The sequence below is a fragment of the Saccopteryx leptura genome, chromosome 3 (assembly GCF_036850995.1).
Source record: "Saccopteryx leptura isolate mSacLep1 chromosome 3, mSacLep1_pri_phased_curated, whole genome shotgun sequence".
NCBI lineage: Eukaryota > Metazoa > Chordata > Mammalia > Chiroptera > Emballonuridae > Saccopteryx > Saccopteryx leptura.
This window is the reverse complement of record NC_089505.1, coordinates 191708168-191720399: the sequence shown is the minus strand read 5'-3', so window position 1 is coordinate 191720399 and position 12232 is coordinate 191708168.

Below are 12232 nucleotides of genomic sequence, written 5' to 3'. Positions count from 1 at the left end.
GTCTGCCCCTGTTGTCTGGGACCTAGCCCTGGGATAATTAAGGTGATGGATCAAGGACCACAGTGTGGCCCTGGCCAGTTGGCTCAGTGGTAGAGCGTCAGCCTGGCGTGCAGGAGTCTCGGGTTCGATTCCCGGCCAGGCCACACAGGAGAAGCGCCCATCTGCTTCTCCACCCCTCCCCCTCTCCTTCCTCTCTGTCTCTCTCTTCCCCTCCTGCAGCCAAGGCTCCATTGGAGCAATGTTGGCCCGGGCACTGAGGATGGCTCTGTGGCCTCCACCTCAGGTGCTAGAATGGCTCTGGTTGCAACGGAGCAATGCCCCAGATGGGCAGAGCATCGCCCCCTGGTTGGCATGCCAGGTGGATCCCGGTCGGGCGCATGCGGGAGTCTGTCTGACTGCCTCCCAGTTTCCAACTTTAGAAAAAAAATTCAAAATAAATAAATAAATTAATTAATTAAAATAAAAGGACCACAGTGTAAGAACACAATAAAAGATGTAGATGAGGTAGAACACAATAAAAGATGAGGATCTGAATTCTGGGTTGGTTGGTTTGCACTTGAACATTGTGCTTTCTTGGGAGTTGCTTAGGAATTGGCTCATCCTGAGAGAAGTCTCTCCAGTGTCAGCAAGCCTCTTAGGTGTCAAAGCATCAGAACGCAGAAAATAAAAGACACAGTTAACACAGTGGGACATGATGGTTTTTAAAGACTCTCCCAGGAAAAAGGCAAATGAATAATAATGTAAAATAATAAGGCCAGAGCTGAGCCATTGTTTGTCAAGGATCGAGACAGAGGCATGTATATAAAAGTATCACTCCTGCATTTGAATTTCTGGTCTGTAGGAGATCATTTGATCCTTGCAGTGCAAAAGTGTTTTCTTCAGAAACTTTCCAGAGAAAATGGCCAGCATCTAGTTGGTGGAGATAAATCAAGCTGTTGGTAAAACCAACACTTCTGCCCTACCATGTGTTCCCGTAAGAGCTACTGCTTCCACTTCCTTCTTGCCTCTTTTCACCAAAGAGCCAGCAGACACTTGAACTCTTGGTGGAAGTTTCTACTGACACCTGGCTGAAGCCTGAGGCAGCAGAAGCTTCACCCTGCCAGAAGAAACTGGCCTCTGTTAATGTCAGGGTGTGGGGGCTCTGAGGAGGAAGGCTTCAAGAACACACTGTGAAAGAAACCTGAGCAAGACTGTAAGAGACAGAAGATGTCCACGTGGGCTTCCTGAGGAGACTGAGAGAAGAGATGTTTGTTTCATTTATGGTATAAGAGAGAACAGCTAAACCGAGGTAAAGTTCTCATCCCTACCCAATCCCAATTCTGTGGTACTAACTTGAACCCTTAATAAAAGATCAACTTAAACCTCTATTAGCATTTACCATGTATTTATTCTGAGCCACACTGGCATGGTGGAATTGGAAAAGGGGTAGCCTCTACTACAAAGTCACCTGGTAGGCAACTGACTGTCTTACTTTGGATTGCTGGATGGGAGGAATACTCATCAATGGGTGATCACTCTCTCATCCAAGAAGAGATGATAGACTTTGTTCTGATTTCTCACCTACCCCACGCCCTCATTGTATCTAGAAATACTTCACACCTTCCCCTAGCAACAGAAGTGTGCTTAATGCTCTTTCTAAGTCTAGTCTATATTCTTAGTCATAACATATCAGGAACTAAATGTCCTCTAAAGTCATCCAGTTTTTTCGATGCCTGATTTTCCTGTACAGCATCCCTTGTAGTGAACACCCAGCTTCTGCTGTAATATAACCAGTGATGGAGGATTCATCTTCTACAGGAAGCTGGTTCTATTTTCAAATAGCTTATTGCTAATATTTGGTTCTACATCCCTAAAGCCTTTCAGACTCCCCAAAGCTTCCAAGTGCTTGTTCTAGTTTAATCACTTTGGAATACACAAGATAAGTTTAAATCCCTTTCCATAAAACAGCCTTTCAATTATTTGAAGACAGGCCTCTTATCACTATTACTCTGTCTTTTCTTAATAAGCAAGATGATTCACATATATATATATATATACATTATTATTATTATTATTATTATTATTATTATTATTATTGTTATTTTGGACAGCATGGTTGTATGTTTCTTTCATCTTGCTGATGATTCTTCCTGAAACACATTCCAGATTTTATACCTCACTTTTAATATGTAGAACCCAGGAATGAATGCAAATTTCCAGGTCTGATCTGGCGGAACAGAGCACAAAGTGTGCATGTCCTCTTTCACTTTGTTTATTTTGTAGTTGATTGCTTTGTTTATTTGCAACCATATTGCTTTTGAAACTTTTATTTATTTTAGGGAGAGAGAGAGAAAGAGAGAGAGAAACAGCAACTTGTTTCACTGGCTAATTCCTGCATGTGCCCTGAGCAGGGATCGAAGCCACAACCCTGGCTCATCGGGACGACACTTCAACCAACTGGGATACCCAGCTATTACCATATTGCTTTTAGCTAACATTAAATTAATTGTTTACTAAGACTCTGAAAGCTCTTAAAAAAATGTCATCTGCATTCATGTCAAATTTCTCCATTATGTGTATTGTAAGATTTTAGATCTCAAGTGCCGGTGTGGGACAATTAACTTTATTGAATCTAATTATTTTTAGATTTTGCTTATCAGTCCAGTCCATCAAAAACTTTTTAGACTCTGATTCTGTAGAATATCACCATTATCATAGCAATTTATGTCTCCTGAAGAAGTGATAAACATGTCCTTTGCATGTTCATCTAAGTCACTGATAAAAACATTGAGCCTGCACAGAGCTATGAACTATTTCTTCGGCAGATCACCAGGAGTCTAGGAAGCCCTCACCAGGTATGACATCACTCCATTAATGACTATTCTTTGGATATGACTTCTGAATAGTTAATAACCCACTAAAATGTTTTCACATCCAACCCTCTTTTCTCTATCTTAACCACCAGTATGTTATTAGAGACATCACCAATTGTTTTTGCTAAAGTCTAGATGCCTGAATAGAAATGTATGTACACTGTCTTTGTCTGCCAGCCCACCACTGAGGAATGGAAGTGGGCCGGACTTGTTCTTGTGAACCCATGCTGAGTCCTGTAATCACTTCTTTGTCATTTGAGCACTTATTACAACATGACTTTAGTAATATATTCTGGAATCTTGTCTGAGATCCATATCAAGCCCAGTCATCCGTAGGTTACAGAATCTATTTTTTATTCATTTTAGAAAATTCAAAAGATATTTACTCATTTCTGGCCTTCTAAGTTCTCTTGACTTTCTCTCAAACACCATGTCTATCCTGTCTTTGCTCTGCTACTAGCCCCAAATACAGCTGAAAAGTATTTTGTTTTTGTCTTTTTATTTGTTGGCCAGCCTTAGGACATTTTGATAAAATTCTGTCGGTGTCACTTTCTTATACACTTCTTTGGTTTGTGTCCTTCCCAACCTGTCCTTTAAAATTTGAGCTTCCAGAACAGTGGTTTGCAACCATAACTGAATATTGAGATTACTTGGGATGATTTTAAAAATTATTCAGGCTGGCTTCTCGCCCTAGAAAAATTAAATCAAATCTTTAGGGAACAATGGCAGCATTTGCGTTTTTTTTCTCGCAGTCTTCTAAGGAACAGCCAATGTTGAAACTAAAATGGAGTGACATAATAGTTTTGTTAGTTTCTGTTTTTTTTAAATTTTTTAAATAGTTTTATTTATTGATATTTAGAGAGAGGGAGAAAGAGAGAGGGACTTTGATTTGTTGTTCCACTTATTCATGCCATCATTGGTTGATTCTTGTGTGTGCCCTCACCGGGAATTGAATCCACAATTTCAGCATGTTGGGATGATGCTCTAACTAACTAAAAAACACCATTTATTAAAGAGACTGTCTTTACTCCATTGTATGCTCTTACCTCCTTTGTTAAATATCAGTTGTCCATAAAGGTGCGGGTTTATTTCTGGGTTCTCTGTTCTGTTCCATTGATCTGTATGCCTGTTCTTATGCCAGTACCAAGCTGTTTTGAGTACAATGGCCTTGTAGTATAACTTGATATCAGGAAGTGTGATACTTTCCACTTTATTCTTCATTTTTAAGATTGCTGAGGCTATCCATGTTCTTTTTTGGTTTCATATAAATTTTTGGAATATTTGTTCTATATCTTTGAAGTATGCCATTGGTATTTTTACAGGAATTGAATTAAATTTTATAGATTGCTTTGGGTAGTATAGACATTATAATGATGTTTAGTCTTCCTATCCATGAACATGGTACATGCATCCACTTGTTTGTATCTTCCTTGATTTCTTTTTTCAATGTCTTATAATTATCCAAGTGCAAGTCTTTTACCTCCTTGATTAAATTTATTCCTAGTACTTTATTATTTTGTTGCAATAGTGAAGGGGACTGTTTCCTTAATTTCTCTTGCTGACAGTTTATTGTTAGTGTATAAAAATGCCACTGATTTTTGAATATTAATTTTATATTCTGCCATATTGCTGAATTCATTTATCAGGTTTAGCAGTTTTTTGACTGAGACTTTAGAGTTTTCTATTTACAGTATTATGTCATCAGCAAATAATGATAGTTTTACTTCTTTTTTTTTTCCAATTTGAATGCCTTTTATTTCTTCTTTTTGTCTGAAAGGGGGCACCCCTGCCTTGTTCCTGATCTTAAGGGGATTGCTTTTCATTTTTTCCCATTGAGTATGATTTTGGCTGTGGGTTTGTCATAGATGGCTTTCATTATGTTGAGGTATGTTCCCTGTATTCCCACTTTGTTGAGAATTTTGATCATAAATGGGTATTAAATTATGTCAAATGCTTTTTCTGCATCTATTCTATTGATATAATGTGATATTTATCCTTCCTTTGGTTATGTGATGAATCACATTTACTGATTTGCAAATATTGTACCAACCTTGGCCCCACCCCGTTCCCCAGAATAAATCCCACTTGATCATGATGTATGATTTTTTTTCATGTATTGCTGGATCCAGTTTGCTAATATTTTGTAGAGAATTTAGCATCTATGTTCATCAGGAATATTGGCCTATAATTTTCTTTCTTTGTAGTGTCTTTACCTGGTTTTTGAATGAGAATAATGCTTGCTTCATTAAAGAGAGTTGGAAGTCTTTCCTCCTCTTAAATTTTTTGAAATAGCTTGAGAGGATAGGTGTTAGTTCTTCTTTGAATGTTTGGTAAAATTTGTCAGTGAAGCCATCCGGTCCAGGACTTCTGTTTGCTGGGAGTTTTTTGATAATTATTTCAATTTCATTTGTTGTAATCAGTCTGTTTAGATTTTCTGATTCTTCCAGATTCAATTTTGGAAGATTGTATGTCTCTAGGAGTTTATTCATTTTGCCTAGGTTGTCCAATTCTATGACATATAGATCTCCATAGTATTTTCTTACAATCCTTTGTATTTCTTCAGTGTCAGTTGTTACTTCTTCACTTTCATTTCTAATTTTATTTATTTGAGTCCTCTCTCTTTTTTTCTTGATGCGTCTGATTAAAGGTTCATCAATCTTGTTTTCCTTTTCAAAGAACCAACTCTTGGTTTCATTGATCTTTTGTATTGTTTTTTTTTTTTTAGCCTCTATGTCATTTATTTCTTCTCTGATCTTTATTATTTTCTTCCTCTCATTCCTCTAGGCTTTATTTTTTGTTCTTTTTCTAGTTCTTTTAGGTGCAGGGTTAAGTTGTTTATTTGAGCTTTTTCTTGCTTCTTAATGTATGCCTGTAATGCTATGAACTTTTCTCTCAGGACTGCTTTTGCTGTGTCTCATAAATTTTGAGTTGTTGTATGTACTTCTTGCAGTACTGGTGTGGTTGTAATGAATTCCTTGAGTCTTTTTTGGTCTGGAAAGCTTTTTATTTCTCCTTCAATTTTAAATGATAGTCTCACTGGATGAAGTAGTCTTGGTTGTAGGTTCTTGTTTTGTATTGCTCTGAATATATCCTGCTAATCCCTTCTGGCCTCAAGTATTTCTATTGAGAAGTCACATGTCATCCTTATGAGGGCTTCTTTGTAGGTAATTAACTGCTTTTCTCTTGCAGCCTTTACTATTCTTTCCTTGTCTCTTAACTTTGGCATTTTAATTATGATGTGTCTTGGTGTAGGCCTCCTTGGGTTCCTCTTTAATGGAACTCTCTGTGCTTCTTAAACTTGTGTGACTCTTTCCTTCATCAATTTAGGTAAATTTTCCACCATAATTTTTTCAAACAGGTTTTCTATCCCTTGTTTGTTCTCTTCTTCTTCAGGAACCTCTATGATGTGGATATTGTTTCTCTTCATGTTGTCACTGGAGTCTCTTACAGTTTCCTCAGTCTTTTTGAGCCTCTTTAGATTTTTCTGCTTTGCTTCTGTGATTTCATTTATCTTGTTCTCTAAATCGCTGATTCGATCCTCTGCTTCATCCAGCCTGTTGATTCCTTCTAGTGCAATCTTCATTTCTGCTATTGTATGTCATTCCTGACTGGTTCTTTCTTATGATTTCAATGTCCTTTTTGATGCTTGCTACCTCTTTATTTAGGTACTCATTATAACCATCCACTGTTGCTCTAAGAACCTTAAGCATCCTAAAAATCATTATTTTAAACTCTGCATCTGGTAGTTTGATTACTTCCATTTCATTTAGTTCTTTTTTATGGGGATTTCTCTTGTTGGTTCATTTGGGTCACATTTCTTTGTCTGCCCATTTTATCTGTGTATTAGGTGGCACTGTATGACTTTGAAATTTGTTGTGGTGTCCTTATGAGGAAGATGGGCTCAGTGGTACTGACCTCTAGGCCATCTGTTTTCCTTGCTCCACCTGTTTTTCAAGAATTCCTTGTTAGGAATGCTTGAAGGTAGTATTTTCCCTCCTGTTATATGTGAGTATTGAATGCAGTTGGTCCTTTCATGGGTACAGTTATCTCTTCAGGCTGGCTGGCTCTAAGGGTCAACCTTGATCACATTTATTACACACAGTGCAATGTCTGTCCTGTTGGGTGTATTTATTCTCCACAGTGTCTGGTGCCTGCTAGACTCTACCTTTGGACGTGCTGCTTGTGTAACTACCTGAGGCTAGGGTCGGTGCTGTCTGCCACCCACTACCAGTTGTGTTGGTTCTAGACCTTCTTGGATTGGCACAAACCATTGTTTGTAACATGCTGTGGGCTACCTGTCTGCAGCTACTACTCTTTTCACCATGTCTGCATTTTCTGTGTCTGGGTAGTGTGGGAGGTACCAACCTGCGTATAAGGATCAGCTTTCTCCTGCTTAGAAATGACAGCAGCTCTGTAAAAGCCCCAAGATCCATAAGATTTGCCTCCACTTTTCAGCTGCTCCATCTATTCTTGCAGCTGCCTGGTCTTCCCACAGAGTCTTCTGTAGAAAAACTTTAGTGTGAGCTCAGACTGGCCTCACCCAACCAACGCTTCTGCAGATTCCAAGCTTGTTGAGTTAGGACTGCTGAGGTTGGTAATCCAATGTTGGGGAACCTCCTACTTCAGAAGTCTCTTGGTCAGGAGCTCAGTACAGGGAATGTAGCCCCTACTCCAGAGCCTAATCTCTCAGCCACTGCTGGATACCCAAATTTTCACCAACAGGATGAGCAGCAAGTTCAGATTGAGTGGGGCCAACAGTCCCCTCTGCAGAAGTTCTTACAGCTGGTGAGACCCTGTTCTCAGGGAGGAATACTGAGATAAGAGAGCTTGGGGCTGACTGTGCCTCTCCCAATAGTGGCTAAGCCCCTCAACCACATCCAACAATAGGCTCACAATGACTCACACTTTAAATATCCATGATCCAGCCCTGGCCGGTTGGCTCAGCGGTAGAGCGTCGGCCTGGCGTGCGGGGGACCCGGGTTCGATTCCTGGCCAGGGCACATAGGAGAAGCACCCATTTGCTTCTCCACTCCCACCCCCTCCTTCCTCTCTGTCTCTCTCTTCCCCTCCCGCAGCTAAGGCTCCATTGGAGCAAAGATGGCCCGGGCGCTGGGGATGGCTCCTTGGCCTCTGCCCCAGACGCTAGAGTGGCTCTGGTCGTGGCAGAGTGACGCCCCGGAGGGGCAGAGCATCGCCTCCTGGTTGGCAGAGCGTCGCCCCCTGGTGGGCGTGCCGGGTGGATCCCGGTCGGGCGCATGCGGGAGTCTGTCTGACTGTCTCTCCCCGTTTCCAGCTTCAAAAAAAGTACACACACAAAAAATATCCATGATCCAAGCCTTTCTTCCTTCTCCCTGTGGAATCTAGCCCAGTAGGGCAGGTTATCTAGCACTCAGGCTGGCTGACTGTGAAGCTCCACCCTATCCAATGCACATGAGCCACTGTGCCAGTGTTGATCACAGAGAGCAGAACTCACCTCAGAGGGGTCAGATGTGAGGAGCCCTTCCTTAGGACACACCACTAGCAAGTGTTGTTAGGTCCTGAACCAATGCTCTCCACAGCTGGCCACTGGGTATGCCAGCCCTGGGTCTCCCTGGCAGGAATCTGGCACAAACCAGTGGGAGACACTGCCTGTGACTAGCCCTCAGCAAACTCATTGGAGCCACAAGCAATCCAGAATATATGGCTGCCTCTGCTAGGCCCAGGTGTACATGGAAATACCTGCTGCACACCTAGGCTGGCTTTGTCCCACACTGGGCCTGGGGGAAAGTCCACTTAAAAGGTCAAGGTTTCCTGAGTCCCACCTCCTGCAGCCTCTGTCTCTTGGCTGCTTGTTGGGCTTGGTCACTGAAAAAACCTCTGCTAGAGTCTAGAGCTTGTGGTAATTCAGAAATTAGGAAGGGTGGTGGGTGTGGCTCTGCCCCTCGGTCCCAGGTGTCAGTCTGTCCAAACTTTTTTCACAGACCTCAGTAGGGTTTGGCTCCAGGAGTCTGGTGGGTATGGGCTCTGAGACCCAGATATGTGGTCTGCCAGCATTCAGGACAATTTTTACTGAGTCTCCTGTGAGGTGGAAGCACCAGACATAGACTCAGGAGCATGTAGGGAAAAGCTCCGTTCTCAACACCAGAAAATAGTCACTGTTGCACCCCCTGCTTCCTGGCTTCTCAGAATGACCCAGTCTCCATGCCTGGGGCAGAAGAGACTCCCGAAGGCAGAGCAGTTGCTTTTTCCCAGGCTGGCTCCACCCAGAGGTGGATTTAATGGCAGGCACACTGGGTGCACACCCTGGGGGTGCGCACTTCTGAAGGGCCCCGCAAAACCCCAACTTTACACTTCCTTCTAATGACACCAAGTTTGGTTTCATATGTGCAATTTTAACATTAATAGTACATAATATTTTTTATTTATTTAAAAAAATGTGGTTAACATGTATTTTTATTTTCCCTCTCTCTTTTTTTTAAGGGGTCCAATATTTTCTTCTGCGCCTGGGGCCTCAACCGACCTTAATCCACCTCTGACTCCACTAAAGAAAGATGGTGACTTCAGTATTGGAGCATGACTCAGCACAAGGGTTCTGGTGGCTGTCCCTCACAGTGTCTCTCCCTGGGCCTACACTCTCCTCACACAACTCTAGTCCTCTCAGCTCTCCCCCAGTGGGACCCTGGATAAGTGGCTGTGAACAAGATTTTCTGTGTGGGCCCTTTAAGAAGGAGCCTGCATCTCTGAGAGTTCCATTTCTTTCTTGCAGACAAAAACCCCGGCTCTTTTCACCACCAAATGCTGTGTTGGGCGCCTCTTCTAGGCTATGGGGCTCTAGGCTGGGGTATTCGGCCCGGGGCTGAGGACCCACACTGTGGGGCAGCTGTGTTAGACTCGCTCACTGGTACTAGCTGTAAGCCCTTTGTCTGATTGGTGCATGGCTGCAGCTGCATAGCAGTGCCCGTGTGTATGGCCTATATAAGGCTATGGTTGCTTGTGCTCAACAGAGATGGGGGGTTGCAGATGCGTGGATTGCCTGCCTGCCACTGTGAGGGGCCATTTTGCTGTTTGTTTGCCTGAGAGTGGTTTCCCCTGCCTGTGTGCTTGTCTGCTGTGGTGAGGCTTTATTAAATGGAATGTCCCAACCCTTTTGGTCTCGGCAGTTTCTCTATCGTATGCCCAAATCCAGTGTGAACCTGCCTGGCCTTGGACACCAGCATTATACACAGCTCCTAGGGCGAACCTCCCAGCAGTGAGAAACCCTCTGGACCCTCAGGCGCTGCTCGCTCCTGGGAGCGAGGCAGCCCTTTTCACATCTCCACCCTTCCTACCAGTTTCAGTGTGGCTTCTTCAGTGATCCTTGGTAATAAATGCCTCTTAGTTTAGTCCAAAGTTGGTTTTTCAAGATGATTGTTCTTAAAGTTGTAATCTAATTTGGTCCTGGGAGGTGGCAGTTGGAACGTCTGCCTACTCCAGGGGTCGGGAAACTTTTTGGCTGAGAGAGCCATGAATACCACATATTTTAAAATGTAATTCCATGAGAGCCATACAACGACTCATGTTTGTTATGCATTATCCAATAAAAATTTGGTGTTGTCCCGGAGGACAGCTGTGATTGGCTCCAGCCACCCACAACCATGAACATGAGTGGTAGGAAATGAATGGATTGTAATACATGAGAATGTTTTATATTTTTAACGTTATTATTTTTTTATTAAAGATTTGTCTGCGAGCCAGATGCAGCCATCAAAAGAGCCACATCTGGCTTGTGAGCCATAGGTTCCCAACCCCTGCCTTACTCCTTCACCATCTTGGAATCAGCCCCTTAGTTATTTATTTTAGATGTTCTTTCTTCTTATCATTTGCCTCAGCTGAACCTGCAATGTGAGATTTAAATGTTTGAGGAATTTCTGAAACATCTTGAGTACAATGAACTTTCCTTCTTCATGCCCCAGAATGATACTTTTATTTACCTTTGAGTTTTATCTCTGAATTACGCTCTCCTCATGTCTTCTGGCTTACAGATGTGAACTCAGTGACATTTTCCCTAAGATTCCTTTCTCATCCTTTTTGGTAAACATTATTCTAGTAGGTCAGAATTAATTCTGGGACAGTAATTTTTCCATTTGTGTGCTTGATCTTGTTAGCAACTTAGCAACGCAAGTTTTATGCTGCTAAATGGTGCTCTTGATAAATGTTTATATAGTCGAAATCCCTCATCGTTACCAAATATGCCTATATAGCATTTAACAAAACTGTTTAGAATTCTATCATCTTTTTTATTCACCTGAAGCAGTAGCCCAGCCTGTATATTACAGATTCATACACATAATTGATTCTCAGAACTACTTGGAGATTTGTAAAAATACAAATTTTAAGATCCAACCCATGAATTTATGGTTAAGTGAGAGGAGGGGAGATAGAGAGACAGACGCTCGCATGCATCCGGACCAGGATCCACCCAGCAACTCCTATCTGGGACCAATGCTTGAATCAACTGAGCTATCCTCAGTGCCCAGGGCTAACACTCAAACCAACTGAGCCACTGGCTGGAGAGGGGAAGAGTAAGGGAAGGGGTAAGGGAAGAGAAGCAGATAGTTGCTCCTCCTGTGTGCCTTGACCGAAAATCAAAGCCGGGACATCTGTATGCTGGGTTGACGCTCCGAGCCAACCAGCCAGAGCCAAGAAATGAAATCTTAAAGGACCCTTAAATAATTCTGATGATTGGATAGATTTAAGACACATTGATCTGTACCACACAATCTCCCTTCTATTCCTGTCTCTTTATCTCTTTGCTCATCAGCTCACATCCATCTACAGGTTTGTGAATTTCCACAAAGATGTCTGTCTTCTTGACGTGGCACTCTAATCAATCTCCTCTTTGAACAGGCCTATTTGTCTTGAATAGAACATATGCTTCCATCAACATATTTCAGTTTTGTGTCTATTCTTTCCCAAGCTTGGGGAAACAAGTTCATGTTTATTGCCCTATGCTGTAAGATTTCTTTTAAATTATTTCCAATTCATTTTGTTACACTCTGCTGACTGGCATAAAGTAAGATTTCTAAGATTATAACAATTTTTTTCTGTCTCACCCCCACTCAATTGCTTTCTCGTTAAAAAAAAATAAGCAGACACTTTACTAATTTTATTTTATTTTTCCTGTGCTATATCTTCTAATTTTCACAGCAATTAATTTTATAGATTTAGCCAAGCATTTTTATTTCTTCTGATCTATAGTTAGTGTTTAAGATATTCTTTTCCCCCTTTCAGTCTTTCCTTTAAAAATATTTTTACTGTGAAAATACTAAAAAAACAAGTTAAAAATTAGAAAGACTAATTCAATGAAATTTCATGTATATCACTGGGCTTCAACAGTATGTCAGTTGGTCCCTCTGGGGAGC